Source organism: Phymastichus coffea, unplaced genomic scaffold (assembly GCF_024137745.1).
Source record: "Phymastichus coffea isolate CEN01 unplaced genomic scaffold, Cenicafe_Pcof_1.1 PCOF00024, whole genome shotgun sequence".
Classification (NCBI taxonomy): Eukaryota; Metazoa; Arthropoda; class Insecta; order Hymenoptera; family Eulophidae; genus Phymastichus; species Phymastichus coffea.
Window position 1 is genome coordinate 991,425 of NW_026706835.1, and position 16,069 is coordinate 1,007,493.

A 16,069-nucleotide genomic window follows, 5' to 3' on the forward strand; every position below is an offset into this window, starting at 1 on the left:
TCAAATGTGAAGGTTTTGCTTACAGTTTTCTTTGACTGCAGGGGCGTGGTGCATCATGAGTTCTTATCACAAGGTCGTACGGTTAATAAGGAGTATTACCTTGAAGTTATGCGACGTTTGCGTGAAGCAATCCGAAAAAAACGTCCCTATTTATGGAAAAACAATTCATGGCTTTTGCACGATAACGCACCTGCTCACTCGTCGTTGCTTGTTTGTAATTTTTTGGCCAAAAACAATACCGTAGTCGTGCCCCAACCTCCATATTCACCAGATATGGCTCCGTGTGACTTTTTCCTGATCCCAAAGTTGAAGAGACCCATGAAAGGACGGCGTTTTTCCTCGATTGAAGAAAGAAAGGCCGAATCGCTAAGAGTGCTCAAGGACATACCAAAAAGTGAATATCAAGAGTGCTTCGAAGATTGGAAAAAACGCTGGCATAAGTGTATTATATCTGGGGGGGGGGGGATTACTTTGAAGGGGACCACATTGATGTAAACAAATAAATAAATATTTTTTTGGAAAAACGATAATTCCGGGTACTTTTTGAACACACCTCGTATATAATTAATATATTATATTATTATTAGATTATATATTGTAACGGGGTGAATGCTCCGCCTTTTTATTTCGATTATTTATTCGCGCGATTGCATCGAAGAGCGCGCGGTACTGTCGAAATGTTCAAATTCGTTAATCGGAGAGCAGGAGGGGACGGGAGTCAGTCAACCAACTTGCTATTAGCGAGAAATAATAACAGCGAAATTATAATCAGTATCACATGCGAGTTAGTTTATTTCCCTATTCTCTACAGTATACTTGGCCCACGTGTTTATGTTTACAAAGCGCGCGCACGTCAATAACATGCGGCGTCGGAGCGATCGCAGCTCTTTGTTCGCCGGGTTAGCACATGCACGCTACCGATTCTTACAAATTACGAGGGATTAGCAACTATTTTCGCGCAGTCGTGAGATTAATAAAGCAAAGTCCCGATAGAAAGCTGGCCATCTTACCTTTGTATCGGTCGTACTACTCGCAAGGGGAAAGGAGACAAGTTGGTTATCGCGTAATTATTTATGCTCAATACATGAATCGGAGAGCATGTGGAAACGTGCGTCAGTCAACCAGTAAGTCCTCTAATCTGGGAAAAGTGAGTGGAAGCTATACGAAAAGAGCGAGTCAAAATTACTTGTTAATAACACGGACGGAGCCTTTTATTATCATTCAAGTACTACACAAAGTCGGCCTGCGCGTTTGTTTACATTGACGCTCGCTCATCGACAACACGCTTTGCCGGTACGCTCGCTGCTCTTTGTTATTAGAGCCGATACACGCACGCTTCGAATATCGAAAATTGATTATCAATCATGCAACCGCGATCGCGAAATTAAGCTGGCCAGCTTACCTTATTATTGCAGGCGATCGAAGGAAACACAAATAACTCGCACAGAGCGGAACAGTTTTGAATGTTTATCGCCGGTCGCGAACACGCGCACGCGGTTATGGTTTCGCCCTCGATGGCGAAACCTCCCACACACTCTCTTGATCTGGCTCCGAACTGGCAGTCGTCTGGCTCCTTGGCGGCAACGATTGTAGATGGCTGGATGTTGCTGTTCTGGATATTCCACTGGTGATTTAATTCAAGCGGCACTTGGATTGACAAAGGCGAAATAGCAAAGGCAAACGGGCGTGTTGACGGTTGACGCTTCACTAGTTCGGTTTCAATCACGCGCGTTCCGTCTGCTCGCGTGCCGAATTCCTTAGTTACGAATTTCGTCCCCCCGGCAGGTGCTGCCCTCACAGGCAGCAATTAAGCTAAATAATCAGCGCTAATTTGACGTTTACCGTTACAATATATATATATATTGGTTATTCTTGGCTATTTCGATTGACTTATAACCCTTAGGTTACGGATTTTTTTTTTAATTTGGCACAATTATTGTACACATGAAAGTGAGATTTTTCCCAAATTTTGATGACGGTACATTAATTATATCAAAAGTTATTAACAATTAAATAAAAATGATAAAAAATTTTCAAACGGCTATATTTTAAAAACTAATAAATATATCGAAGTCGGATTTTTCCAAAATACTTATAATACCTTGAACTTTCGAAATAATTACAACAATAAACAATAAAAATTTTTTTTCGAAAGTTATTTACTTTTTGTTTAAACAATTGCTACAATCTCAAAAATATATTTTTTTTTTGAAAAATTCTTGCTCTGGCGTGTTCCTGAGGATTTTTGCTATCGAAATCGATCATAAAATTCAAGGGCTCGACATATCGGAAAGCGTAGCCTTAATCAAAAGAAGATGCCTCGGTGTACGTCGCAACGGCAGCGGTACGTCTACGTAGTCTTACGCTAAGGCATCTTCTTTTGATTAGGGCTACGCCTTCCGATATGTCGAGCCCTTGAATTTTATGATCGATTTCGATAGTAAAAATCCTCAGGAACACGCCGGAGCAAGAATTTTTCAAAAAAAAAATATATTTTTTGAAATATTAGCAATTGTTTAAACAAAATGTTAATAACTTTCGAAAAAAAAATTTTATTGTTTATTGTTGTATTTATTTCGAAATTTTAAGGCATTATAAGTGTTTTGAAAAAAATCCGACTTCGATATCTTTATTAGTTTTCAAAATATAGCTGTTTGAAAATTATTTATCATTTTTCTTTAATTGTTAATAACTTTTGATATAATTAATGTATCGTCATCAAAATTTGGGATAATCTCACTTTGTGTACAACAATTGTGCCAAATTGAAAAAAATCCGTAACCTAAGGATTACAAGTCAATCGAAATTGCCAAAAATTACCTATATATCGTTATATTGTATATAATATATATTAAAAATTTATATATATATATATTGTAACGGGGTGGATATTCCGTTTAATTAATTTATTCACGCGAGCGTACTGAAAGGCGCGCGTAATTACCCACGACAGACACGAAAATCGGAGAGCAGGAGGGAACGGGTGTCAGTCAACCAGCTATTTGCTACCGTGAAATAAATACGTAGGAGATCTTTTCAATATCGCAAGCGAGAACTTTTATTACCTCTTAATGTTACATTGATTTCGACCCGCGTGTTTATGTTTACATGCCGCGCGCATGACAACAACTGCAGTGTCGGATCGCTCGCCGCTCTTTGTTTGCCGAGAAGTTACATGCACGCTTTTTGTCGAATCGAGGGATTAGTCGTATAGCAATTATATCGCGACCGCGAAATTAAGCTGGCCAGCTTACCTTTTATTGCAGTCGTACGAAGAACGAAAGAAACGATTCGCACTTTCGTTGCGGGAAAGTCTGTCTTTAATACGTGGAAGCTCGCGTTTTCGGTTTCGCCCTCGCTGGTGAAACTCCTCACACGCGCACTCTCACACATGCTTTTCAGGCAGGCGGAGGCACCGCTGTCGTAGCTCCGACTCGGCTCGTATCGGCACTCTGGTAAAACTCGAGAAACGTCAAGAGTCTTCGTAGCACAGCTCTGCGATCGGGTTCTAATTCGCGATTCTTGGCTCGTGTATCGGCAGCTGATTCCCACACTTTCGGCTAAACGTGTCGATGGCTGATCCTTCACTGGTTCGTTTTCAATCGCGTGCGTTCCGCCTCGTCGCGTGCCGAATTCTCTCATTACATTTTTCGTCTGCCAGTAAGTGCTGCCCCCGCAGGCAGCCACTAGGCTAGACTATTAGCGCTAATTCGACGTTTACCGTCACAATATATAGATGAAAGTTACACATGCACTGTCGAAGATGATCGGGAGCGTGGAGACGTCGGTAGTGGTTAGAGTGACGATCGACGCCTGCTATAATTAATTTATTAATATATATGATATATATTAATAAATTAATTAGTTATATATAATAATAATATATATTAATATATATTAATAAATTAAATATAAATGTTATAATAAAAACATTTCTGTTCGTCATATTAAAAAGATTCTAGTCTCTATATTAAGAAGAATAAGAGTGCACGAAGTAACCGGACACTATGCTGATGACGACGAAACCGAAACGTAGAATAGCGTGAAAAGAATTCGACAGAGAACAAAATAAGAAATCGTAAGTACATGAGAGAAAAATACATTTTCGATTTAGAGAGAGAGAGAGAGTGTGTGTGTGTGTGTGTGTGTGTGTGTAATGGTGGTAGGACTTACATGAGTTATTCGTTATCAAAGAAATCTATTGATTATTATCTTATTTCCAACTTTTACTTTCGTTGATAAATATCAGTGTAAATTTTTATATTTCTTGTAGATATATATTTTTCTATTTATCCTACTTTTTATTGTTTTTATATTATTTCTCTTTAATTAATTTTGTAGTTATTGAGGATATTTCGTATGGAAGTTGTAGAAATAAATTTTAATTACAATATTTAAAGACACTAGTAAAATATTTCACTTTATTTAATAAATGAAATTCACTCCGTGAGTGACAAAGTCAATTAATACAGTGAAATTGTCGCGCGTCGCGAATCAACTAACTAAAAATCGATACGCTGTTTTACACATTGATTTATTAGCCGACATTGATTTATCGAGTAATCAAGAAGTCAATATGTCAGTGTTTAAATTTCTGGATTGAAATTTTGCTGAGTTTGGTTTATTGTTGGTTTGGCAATGTTGTGTTTCGTAAAAGATGAAATACTTTTAATGCTTAATTTGCTACTTTGAGCTCGCTTGGTTGCCGTTGACCTCAAAATAAGTAAAGTTTACGTATCAGGACGTAACAGTACAATCTTTTAAATCCAGTAAATATTGTTGGATATGTAAGGCTAACTCATTTGAATGTTCACAATGTGATGTTCGTATCACTTATAAATAATTCGTACCCTCGTATCTAGTTGCGCTAATGAATAAGAATTCGTTTCTAATAAATCTACTCTACTTGTCAATAAAATAAATAGATAAATCAAATATAAGCTAATAATAATAAGTTGAAAAATCAAATATATGCGAATATGAATGAGGTTTCCAGGAAAGTCAGACTATGCCTTAGTTTCTTATGGTGCGAATTGTCCCATAAACAGAGCTAAAGTCTTCCTTGGATAGGATATAATTCGGCCCAAGTTTCTTATAGCGCGAGATGTTCTATAAGTTGAGCTCGAATTATAGGAAAGGAAAAGTCTTGCTCAGTTAATCACAATGAGACAAAGAACTTAGATATTAGCCAAGTTTATTCAGACTCATGCGCTCACTTTGCAAGGCTAGAAGTGAATGCCAGCCTGTGCAATAGTGGGCGTATTTATACACAGATTTTCCCGCCTATTTTCGCAGGAGCGTTTTCTTCGAGAAGTTTTCGAATATTCAAGAAACATTCGCGAATTTTGAGAAATAAGTTTTCTTAATTTACAAGTAAATAAACATTAATAATGAGCTTTCAACACATGTGAACTTTACAGAATTCGTTATTTGTTGATTTAGTGTAATTTACAATTATCGCAAATAGTGTCGTCAAAAGTTATTAACTAATAAAGTTAAATTATGTGATATTACAATATTTGCAATAGAAAATTATTAAATTTTTACATAACTTTATCGTTTATTAATTTTAGAAATGATTTCCAAAAAGAAATATCCAAATTAGTTAATAACATTTAAATTATAGCAAATTTTCATATTTGTAACGGTTTTTTCTATAATCTTATAACGCAATTATTAGATTAATTATCTAAGATTCATAAATTATAAAGATGTCATTATTAAGTATAAAATTAACGCTTTCGTTCTACATACAACTTATTGTTTAAATAAATTATTAATTGTTTATTTATTAATAACAGTTATTATTAAGCTGTTATTAATGAAACCAATTCTTACTCATGTTCTTTAGTTATTCATTTTGCATATGGACTATTTATATTTTTTAGGCCTGCAATGGCTCGGTCGGTAGGGCGACGGACTCGCACCCGGTAGGCCCGGGTTCGATTCCCAGTTCCTGCTGATTGATACAAGCACCACTGAAAAAAGTTTCATGTGCTTTGTTCTCAAACACATTGCAAGCCTCCGTCGCTGATTAGCACTGATGAAGCATAAATAGAGCGACGTTAAAAATAAAAAAAAAAAAAAAAAAAAAAAAAAAAATTTATATTTTTCTAATAATTCATATTTTTAGCGTAATAAATAAATTAACTTTGCATATTAAAATTCATTATTATTTAATAATTAAACGTAATTCGTATTACTATATTCTAAATCTACGTACTAAAATCTATATAAGAAATGCTTGGTTATATCAAAATTATCTCTAATTAACATATTTTTCTTAAATAACAAAAATCATTATATCTATATCTATTACTTTGTGACGTTACGCTTCTTATTTTGGTTATGAAATTAGACTCTTGTACTAATACAATCGAATAATCGGTTAGGTGGCGCCGTTTAATGTGCTGATTTGAGTAAACAGATACATGCGTTTAACGGGTTGCAGTGATTCAGTAACATAATCAACTAGTTCATAGATAGGACCGTAACAACAATTAGTGATAGAGGATCCAAATTTATTACGCAACCGACAAAATTATCATTCAGACTTAATAAAAGCTAGTGAAACTGGATTGAAAGAGAACTATGTATTTGATAGATTGTTCAATTTTAATATTACTATTAATAAGAGTGTGGATATGATGTGCGATATTTTGGAGAGGGTTTCTATATATGTGATTAGGGCTGTATAATATCATTTGATATTTGTATTGAAATTGTTTATTTTAGAATATCTTAATTTGAGAATTAATGAATTTGGTGTATACTCGGATGATGCAAACACACCCTCTTCAATAACGTGCCACATAGGCACCGATTAGTCGGTGTCTCGACAACACTCATTACCAGAGTAAATGGGGTTCCTAGAATGCACTTGGCGCGTGGCGCTGCAGTCACGCCCATAGCAATATGTCAAACGTACCAAAGGTTAATTCTCAGTGTATAGGCCGGACCTAATGGCTTTGTCACATTTTCGAGAGTGTTGGGGGCACTTTTGACTGTCCTAATCGACAAAAAGATCCTTTCATTTCATGCGTCAGATCTTTTATGATAATAGTTTACGACTCCATTTTATATATTTATAACGTTGGATTTTACATGAGAATAGATTCTGAAATAAGAAATAGGAGCGAAAAAATATTCCTCAAGATCTACCGATATTTCTTGCATTAGCCATGACGTAAATGTTTTAAGTAAAGTAGTATTACTATATGTAAGATGATACTACTAATTGTAAGTTTTTAATCAAGCAAATCAGTCATCAAGCAGATTAATATATTTTGCGGTATTATATACGGAGATCGATAGTGGATTGAGTAAGACAGAGAATAGATAAACCGATGTATACTAATAATGATATTTATTACAAAGACTATAATAATAAAAGGTAAGTGTACACGTTTAGTCGCTAAGACGGTTGTATAGCACTCGCTGAATTCGGTTGACTAGTTGCTTTCCTGAAATACGCAATGCGCGGGCATGCTATCACTAAGAATATATTTTCACGAATCCTTAACATTGGACAACACTTTTTTCATCAATCGGGAAAAATTAAAGCCATTGTTTGAGCCCCTTTCCAAATTTAGTTTGGTTTTAAACAAAATTTTTGATAAAATAGCTTTATTTTTCATGATCGCAGAACTATTTACGTATGAAGTGATATAATATTATTCAAAATACAATTGACTTACATATCTGATGATTATTGCTTTAATATGTTTTTTCTAGCAAAAGTATTCAATCATTCATCTGGTTGATATAACATGCGATTCACGTTAAGTATTTGAAATTGTGAAGTGTGATATATACGAGATACGTGTGATCAAACATGCGTGGATGAGATCCTGCTAAAATAAAGACATTCAACTGAATTGAAAGTCCAATCCGCTATAAGTCTATTTCTAAATCCTACAAATTACAATGTAAATTTATCGATCTGAATCCCCTTTAATATTTTTCTATACTAAAAATAATTATTATAATATGTAAAATCAATTTCTGGATAAAAAAAACATTAAAATGGATTAAGATTCATTCTACTTTAATGAATATCAATTGTTTTTTGTAGGATTCAGAAATCATAGTGTGACGTCGTGGCAACGACACAGCTCAGGTGCGTCTGAGGCTTAGCGCAATCTCAGGTTTCGTTATCGCCAGAACTGCGATTTCTTGCTTAAACTGGCGTGGATCACTCGTCAAGAAATTGTCTAAACCAAGGGGGATAGTGCCACAGAGCCTACACTTCTGCTCTCAGATTCCGATCGAAAGTCGTAATCTTTGAGCTAGAAGCACCACGGGTCCTATCAATAGTAGTACCCGGGTTTTCCTAATAATATTAATACCTGGAGCCTATCAAAAGTAGTCTCCAGATAATAAAAAAAAAGAAAGGGAAACATGAGCTATTTCTTAATTAGAAGAAAGAAAGATTGAAAAACAGGAAAAAAAATTTTTTCGTTTACTTACTGTTTTTATTTATTTTATAATACGCCTTTTTCGGCCTGTGCGTCCTTATTTTAAATCGGTTGATTTTCCCTTGTCTTCTTGTTCCGCTTGGCTGTTTGACTTCCTGCTCCTTACTGATAGTACTGCGTGATTTTTCTTAAACTCCCTTGATTTTTCCTTGACACTGCCTGGTATTTCCTCAACTGCTTGATTTTCTTTTTCACTTGATTTTTTTTCACTCTTTGATTTCTTCTCCACAACTGTCGCTCGAAGCTCATACATCTCATTTTATACACTGGGGGTGGCTGGGTGGAAAGTCCCTCTCCCAGCGTCTTGGTATTGGGAGGAGTGGAGCAAGCGATGATGCGTTCATTGGCTCGTTTGTCTCTTCTCATTTTCCTCACTGAGTTTTCGGGCCCTAATTGGAGCGGGGGCGTGGAGAAAATCGGGGAAGCGGGCGCAAAGGTACAGGCCTTGGCTCGCGAGATGGCTCCTCGAGTACCGGTCTCAATTAAGATTTATCCAATAAGCGGATTTACAATAACTTAAAAATTATTTTTTTGTATAAACTCGATAACTTACAAGTCACTGAGTGCTAGGAACAATATTGTAGGTCTTTTCCGCAATTACAATTGATTATAATTTGTATTGAAAATAAGTATTAGAAATAATTATAAGTATATAATTTGTATTGAAAATAAGTAATAAAGTACGAGGTGTGTTCAAAACGTAAGGTGACTTTTCAAATTTCACGGCAACGTACTTTCGATTATCGATTTTTTTGTTTTGTTATGTTGGTACACTCTTCCTGAACATTTGTATCAAGTTTCAAGTCTATAGCATTTTTTGTTTGGTTGTGAGAGGCGTAAAGGTTATAAGTGTTTTGCGTGCTCGGCGATTTCTTGCTATCGAAAAATATGGATCAAAGGATTTGCATCAAATTTTGTGTAAAAAATAAAATAAAGTGCTCCGAAACACTTGAAATGTTGACGGTGGCATACGGTGAAACTGTTATGAGTAAAAAAAAATGTTTACAAGTGGTACAAACTCTTCCAAGATGGCCGGGAAGATGCCAATGACGAGCCTCGCTCTGGACGCCCAAGCATGTCAACAACTGATGAAAACGTTTAAGCAGTGAAGAAAATTGTTCTGGAAAATCGTCGAATCACTATCAGAGAAGTTGCTGAGGATGTTGGTATATCGCTTGGCTCGTGCCATGAAATTTTTTCTAACGTTTTGGGCATGAGACGTGTGTCAGCGAAGTTTGTTCCGAAATTGCTAAATTTTGACCAAAAGAACCGTCGTATGAGCATCGCTCAAGAACTGTTGAATGACGTCAACGACGACCCAGATTTACTCAAAAGGGTCATAACTGGTGACGAATCATGGGTATATGGTTATGATATCGAAACCAAAGTCCAATCGTCCCAATGGAAGAGCCCAGATGAGCCAAGACCGAAAAAAGCACGCCAAGTTCGATCAAATGTCAAAGTTTTGCTCACTGTTTTCTTCGATTACCATGGCGTGGTGCATCAGAAGTTCTTACCATATGGACGTACGGTCAATAAACAGTATTATCTTGAAGTATGCGCCGTTTGCGAGAAGCAATACGAAGAAAACGCCCAGAATTGTGGAAAAACATTTCATGGCTTTTGCATCACGATAATGCCCCTGCTCACTCATCTTTGCTTGTGAGAGATTTGTTGGCCAAAAAGTACACCACAATCATGCCTAAGCCACCATATTCACCGGATTTGACTCCATGTGACTTTTTCTTGTTCCCAAAACTAAAGAGACCTATGAAAGGACGGAGATTTGCAACGATTGAAGAGATAAAGACTGCATCGCTGGAAGAGCTCAAGGCTATACCGAAAAGTGCTTATGAGAAGTGCTTTGAGGATTGGAAAAACCGTTGGCATAAGTGTATTGTATCTGAGGGGGATTACTTTGAAGGGGACAACATAAATATTGATAAATAAATAAATATTTTTTCTTAATAATACAAAGTCACCTTACTTTTTGAACACACCTCATATGTGATCGCTAAGACTCTATGGGTATCGAGAAGCGATAAGCAACGAGATTAAAATAATTGATATAGTTAGCTGACAAAATTTGAAAAATTGACGAGATATGTTGACGACGTTACGAATATAAAAATAGAAGATTTAATAGAATCCATCTAAAAATAGATAAAAGTAGGGTAGATCTCTCTCATTAATTAATGTTAACCAATTTAGTTGGGAGGGAGGGTGAGAGAGAGTAAATAGCGAGGCAGTAGGAAATGATCGGAGGGCGCTACTCATTTTCGAATTTACATATCGATCAATTAACTGACTTCTTGAGGAAAGACACCGCTCGTTCATTTTGCCACCTGATACGCTAGCGCACAGTTGCGAAATTAGCTTCACGTTTGCTGAGTTTTGTGAGGACGAAGTCGTTGAAAATTCAATTAAGTAGGTAAAGTGGAATTACGCGTGACTGGGTGCATAATTCGTCACAGGTTTGATTTGCCGGGACATGTGGGTTCGTCGCCGCCGTGCATCGAATAACAGACCGAACCGCGTTGATTATCCGCGATTTCCGAGCGGGAATATAATTCAGATTTGAAAAATACAGAGGAGCGAAGTGTATTCAAGTACAAGTTCGTCCGTGGCTGAAAAAAAAAGTCAGCATGCCAAATATTTTTCCGTTATTTTCACCTCGCTGATCGACTTGCATGCTGACTTTTATTTTCAGCTGCGAACAGACTTGTACTAGTGATAGCTATTCAATTTTTCGTACATTAAGTAACCGCAAGCGGCGTATTCCATCGGACACCCGGCCCGAAAGGAGTTGCCACCCACGCTATCCGGCATTTCAACAACGAGGAAAAGGGTATTCAGAAGGACGACAAGTTACCGGCGAACAACATAGGAGCGGCCTATGAGAAAGAACGGCGTGAAATCAAATACTTTATCCACTCTGCACAGTCATACAGCAGGCAAAACGATTTATGCGTTGATTCCGATTCTTATTCTCGACAACCGTCGTAACGCGAAAACGGTGATTTGACGCCCTTATAATCAAGTCGGGGAGACGAGTCATTCGATCTAGGTCTTCTGGCAGAGTTATTTCATTCGTGAGACTTAAAGCCCCCGAAATTCCCCTCCATAAGTTGTTTCGTGAATCATAATTATTAATAAGTATTCGCTTCTGTATATAAACAATATGCAACTAAAGAAAGAGTTTCAAGTTATTTTAGTCGCTTACACTTTCAATTTGTCATCTCAATTATTTACATGCAGCCACGCTCTATGAAGACGAATCAACACTATTACCAGTCAGGCAATCTCTGCGGTTTGATCAGTCTGATGTGTACGTATATATTACACATACATGGTTTTGACATCATATGGATTTGTATGTGTTTCTTGCTCGCAGCGTGACTTGCACCAACTTGTAATATTGGGTACATTAAATTCAAACCGTCGCGTGCACAGTAAACAAATCATGACACGATTCTCTTTTGTAATCTGTTTTACATTGTTAGATTAGATTGTAAATATTTTCTGTTTTGTTGAATGTTAAACTGATGTTAGGATTAGTTTATAAACTAACTACAAATGTTTGTGTGCATCGCAGTCGTACCTGAAAAGGAATTGTTTTATTCCAGATAAAAATTATTATTGATAATATTTTATTTAGTTGGACGTTGGGTTGAACAGATCATTTGTGTTTGCGGAAAATTGATATAAAATTGAAGAAAACATCAATTGCCAAGTTATGCAGTATTTAATCTTAATTTTGGCATATTGTTTTTAAAATAGCAAATCTAACAAAAACACGAATACAAATATAGTGAGAGTGATGTGTTTATTTTCAAAATTGTGTTATAAAAATATGGATTTTTCCTTATTTTGAATCGATGCTATAATATAATGATACTAGGTATTCTATAAATGAAAGTTATACTATCGTACAATGTGTGAAAGACAGTATCTGATTTATTTTACTAAACATACTTAATGTTAGTAACGATAAATACCTGCAAGAACTATAAGACACTCAACAAGACCATTCCTTTTTGTGACGACAGCAGGTAGCATGCTTGCTCTCGATTAGTATTTTTCCCTTTCTCCTCTTTTGTTAAGGCTCGGTAGCCAGCGTTGGGCATATTTAAGAATGCGCCTAATGCTTAGTCGTTGTTGCAGCCACCGGAGATTGCCAAGCGTAGCCGAGCCGGCCCGATGAAGCGAGACGAGTAATAACGCAAGATGATGTTAGAGCGAAAAAGAGAAAGCGTGCTTGCTCTATGCAGGCTTAGGTACGCGTGAGACGCGTGACCAATTAGCACTCTTATCTCACGCCACCTAATAAGTAGGTCAAGTGGAGATGGAGAGAGAGAGAAAAGAAAGCCAGCTATTGCGGTTTATTGTACAGATTTATGTGTGGTTTATTAAATTATTCACTAATCATGCAATTCTATTTAAGTTTTAATCCGAGTATTAATACAAGAAAAAAAACTTATGTAACTTAACGAGGCGATTATTTCCTAGTTTCTTACAATAAAAATTTGTTTAACAACATAGTGCGCATATATAATTTTTTTGGATTTTTCTCTGTTTTTCTTATTTTCTAGTTAATCCAAGCTTTGAAATGAGAACTGGATGAAAGGTTTGAGAAGTCATAACTATCCGGGATGTATTGCGATAGTTAAATAATTATATTTGGATAATTTTAAATTTTATTTCATTTCAATGGTAAATTTTTGAGTATCTTAAAGGGAGGAAAAATCCGTTGGGAAAAGTAGCATACAGGATGCAGTCGCGGTTTTACGACTCTCTCTTCTCATCGACATGTTGACGCCTGTTAAATACGTGCAAGAGAGTCCATGACGGTCATCCACAGCGACACTACGCGTTCGAGATTGCAGGCACACTTTTGGTTTATTTTCTTATATATCTTTAATTTCCTTTACTTCTTCTTATTTTTATCTATCCCTTTTAATATTTATTTATCTACAACATAAAAATTGCTCATAAATCTGCTCAAAATTACTCCTTAAACCTGTTGTCACAAGATAACCTCTTTGCGGTGGCCTCTGGCCACCAAGCGTCCTTTACTAATACACCAGATGAATTCTCTGCACCCTATCCAGATGTAGCCGGCACAGATATGACCAGAAGAAAAAAAGGCAAAATTCCTACACCGAAATTTATTACTATTTCTAAAAGAAAAAATTCAAACCTTTCTGAACCCCTAAAAAAACCAAAGTTTATTGAAAAAGAAAAAGAAAAAGATAAGCCTTCTGAGCTTACTGAAGAGAAAGAAATGACTCTTTCAAAGTCTATTGGAAAGTCAGAACTATCAGATGATTCTGATCTTATGGATATACAAGAGGTTGGAGTTGAAGCTATTGACACAACCACCAATGGCCAGAATACAAATCTGTTAAATCATTTATTGTCAAAGGAATATACTGAACAAAACAAAAATCAGCCACCACTGAAGGAATCTACTAAACAAATCAGTACTTCTGAAGTTAATGAATCCTTATCTCAAGATAATGTTTTGCTTACGCAATCAAAGTCTCCATCTCAAACACCGGTAGAACCAGATTTTTACTTTGCTAAAGTAGAATGTCCACCCGACTCGACTAATCAGTACACACAATATAATAATGGTCCTTTTGTAGTTTTCATAGAACCCATCAACAAGGAATTAGTCAAAAACGGTATGAATGCTACTAAATTAGGTTGCATTCTTTCCAAATCGTACAGTGAGTCCATATTTCCAGGAGCTATTGTATTTTCTGATTCCTTCAAGATTGTTGTAACTCTTAAAACTCAAATAGCTGCCAATCGCCTTCTCAAAGACCATGTTCTGGCCCAGAATAATTACAGAGCTTCTGTCCCATCATCTCGTTGCAACACTCAAGGCTTGATAAGAGGTGTACCTCATGACTTATCGGCCATACAATTATTACACATGATTCAATCATCCTCTCCGTTATTAGAAGTGAGAAGACTTCACCGAAAGGGAGTAAAACCAGACAAAACTACAGGTCTTATTTCTACCCAGTCCATTAAACTTACCTTTGAAGGCCGATCCCTTCCTCCGAATATTTATCTTTATTCTGTGAGCCACTCAGTTGAAATTTATGTTCTGCCGTCTAAAATGTGTCACAACTGCTTCATTTATGGGCACCTAAAAAATGAATGTAAAAGTAAGTCTCTCTGTGAAAAATGTGGCAAACATGCACATGATCCTAAGGAGCAGACAGATGTTTGCCCTCGTGCTGACCTTCCTCCTATTTGCAAGAATTGTCAAGGTGATCATTTGCCAAGTTCAAAGGATTGCTTAGAATATTTGAACCAACAATAAGTTAGAAAATTTGCTGCATACAATAACTTATCAGTTCAAGAAGCTCTTACCATTTACTTGGTGCAACATCCTCCCCAATATCAGTCTAGAGCTTTGGCAATCCATAAGAGAAAACTTCCCAGAAACTACCCACCCCCTCCTCCCCCAACAACAGCACAGTTTCCCCCTATCAATCGTTCATGCCAGTTATCCAGCAATTCAACGCCTCATCAACACCAACTCTCTAGCTCATACGCAGCTGTTTTCAGGCAACCCTTACCAAACAATGGCACTACTACTCAACCTCTTGCGCGACCTCCTTCTCGACCTGGCTCAATTAACGCCCATACATCAGGACACCACCCCTCAAACTTTATACCTTCACCACAGTCTCCAAACTATATTTTTGCTGGTTCTCAACTCAGTACTTCAATTAGAAAAAGCACCTCCAACTTCGTACCTTCCTGTCAGTCGCAAGTTAATCAGCATCCTAGTCATCCTAATGCTGGGTTCGTGTTTGCATCACAACCTCTTACTGCACCAGTTTCCAATAGCACTAACACTCAATTTACTCGTACCACTCGTGCTGCATCCTGCCCACCGATGAACTCTGAATCTTCCCCCTCGAATGTTCAATACAGACTATAGAAAAATATTGTAACTATTGTCTTCTTCAACAAACGAAGCCGATGAGATGATTCTCCCAAACTTTGACCCGGATAAGGATTATAGCTTTTTTGAGACACCAAAAAATGCTTCCCAAGCTCTTGCCCTTCTTCTAGAAATTACATCCAATATCATTATTCCTTTAATTACCCAATCAAATGCAAACGTCGCCGCTGACTTCCAAGAATTATTCGCCAAAATCTCCAAATCTCAAAATGGCCTCTAAAAACACCAATACACTACTTCGCATCTTACAATGGAATTGTAATTCTTTCACTCAGAGACGACCTTATTTGCAAGAAATTTCACTAGATTATGATGTTATTATTCTCCTTGAAACGAAGGTAAATGAAAACTACAATATGAAACTAAAAGAATTCACTTTTATACGACGGGATAGACTAGATAGTAAAGGAGGAGGGATTGCGATCGTTCTCAAAAATTACATTCTTTTTGACATTGAAAATTATAACATTCCGAGCATACCAAACGTTCTAGAAACCTTAGCGGCAACAATTAAACTTAGTCAATTCGACTTAACTATTGTCGCCGTGTACAGACCACCATCAAATGAAATGTTTCCTCTAACAACGCTTAAACTATTCGAAAA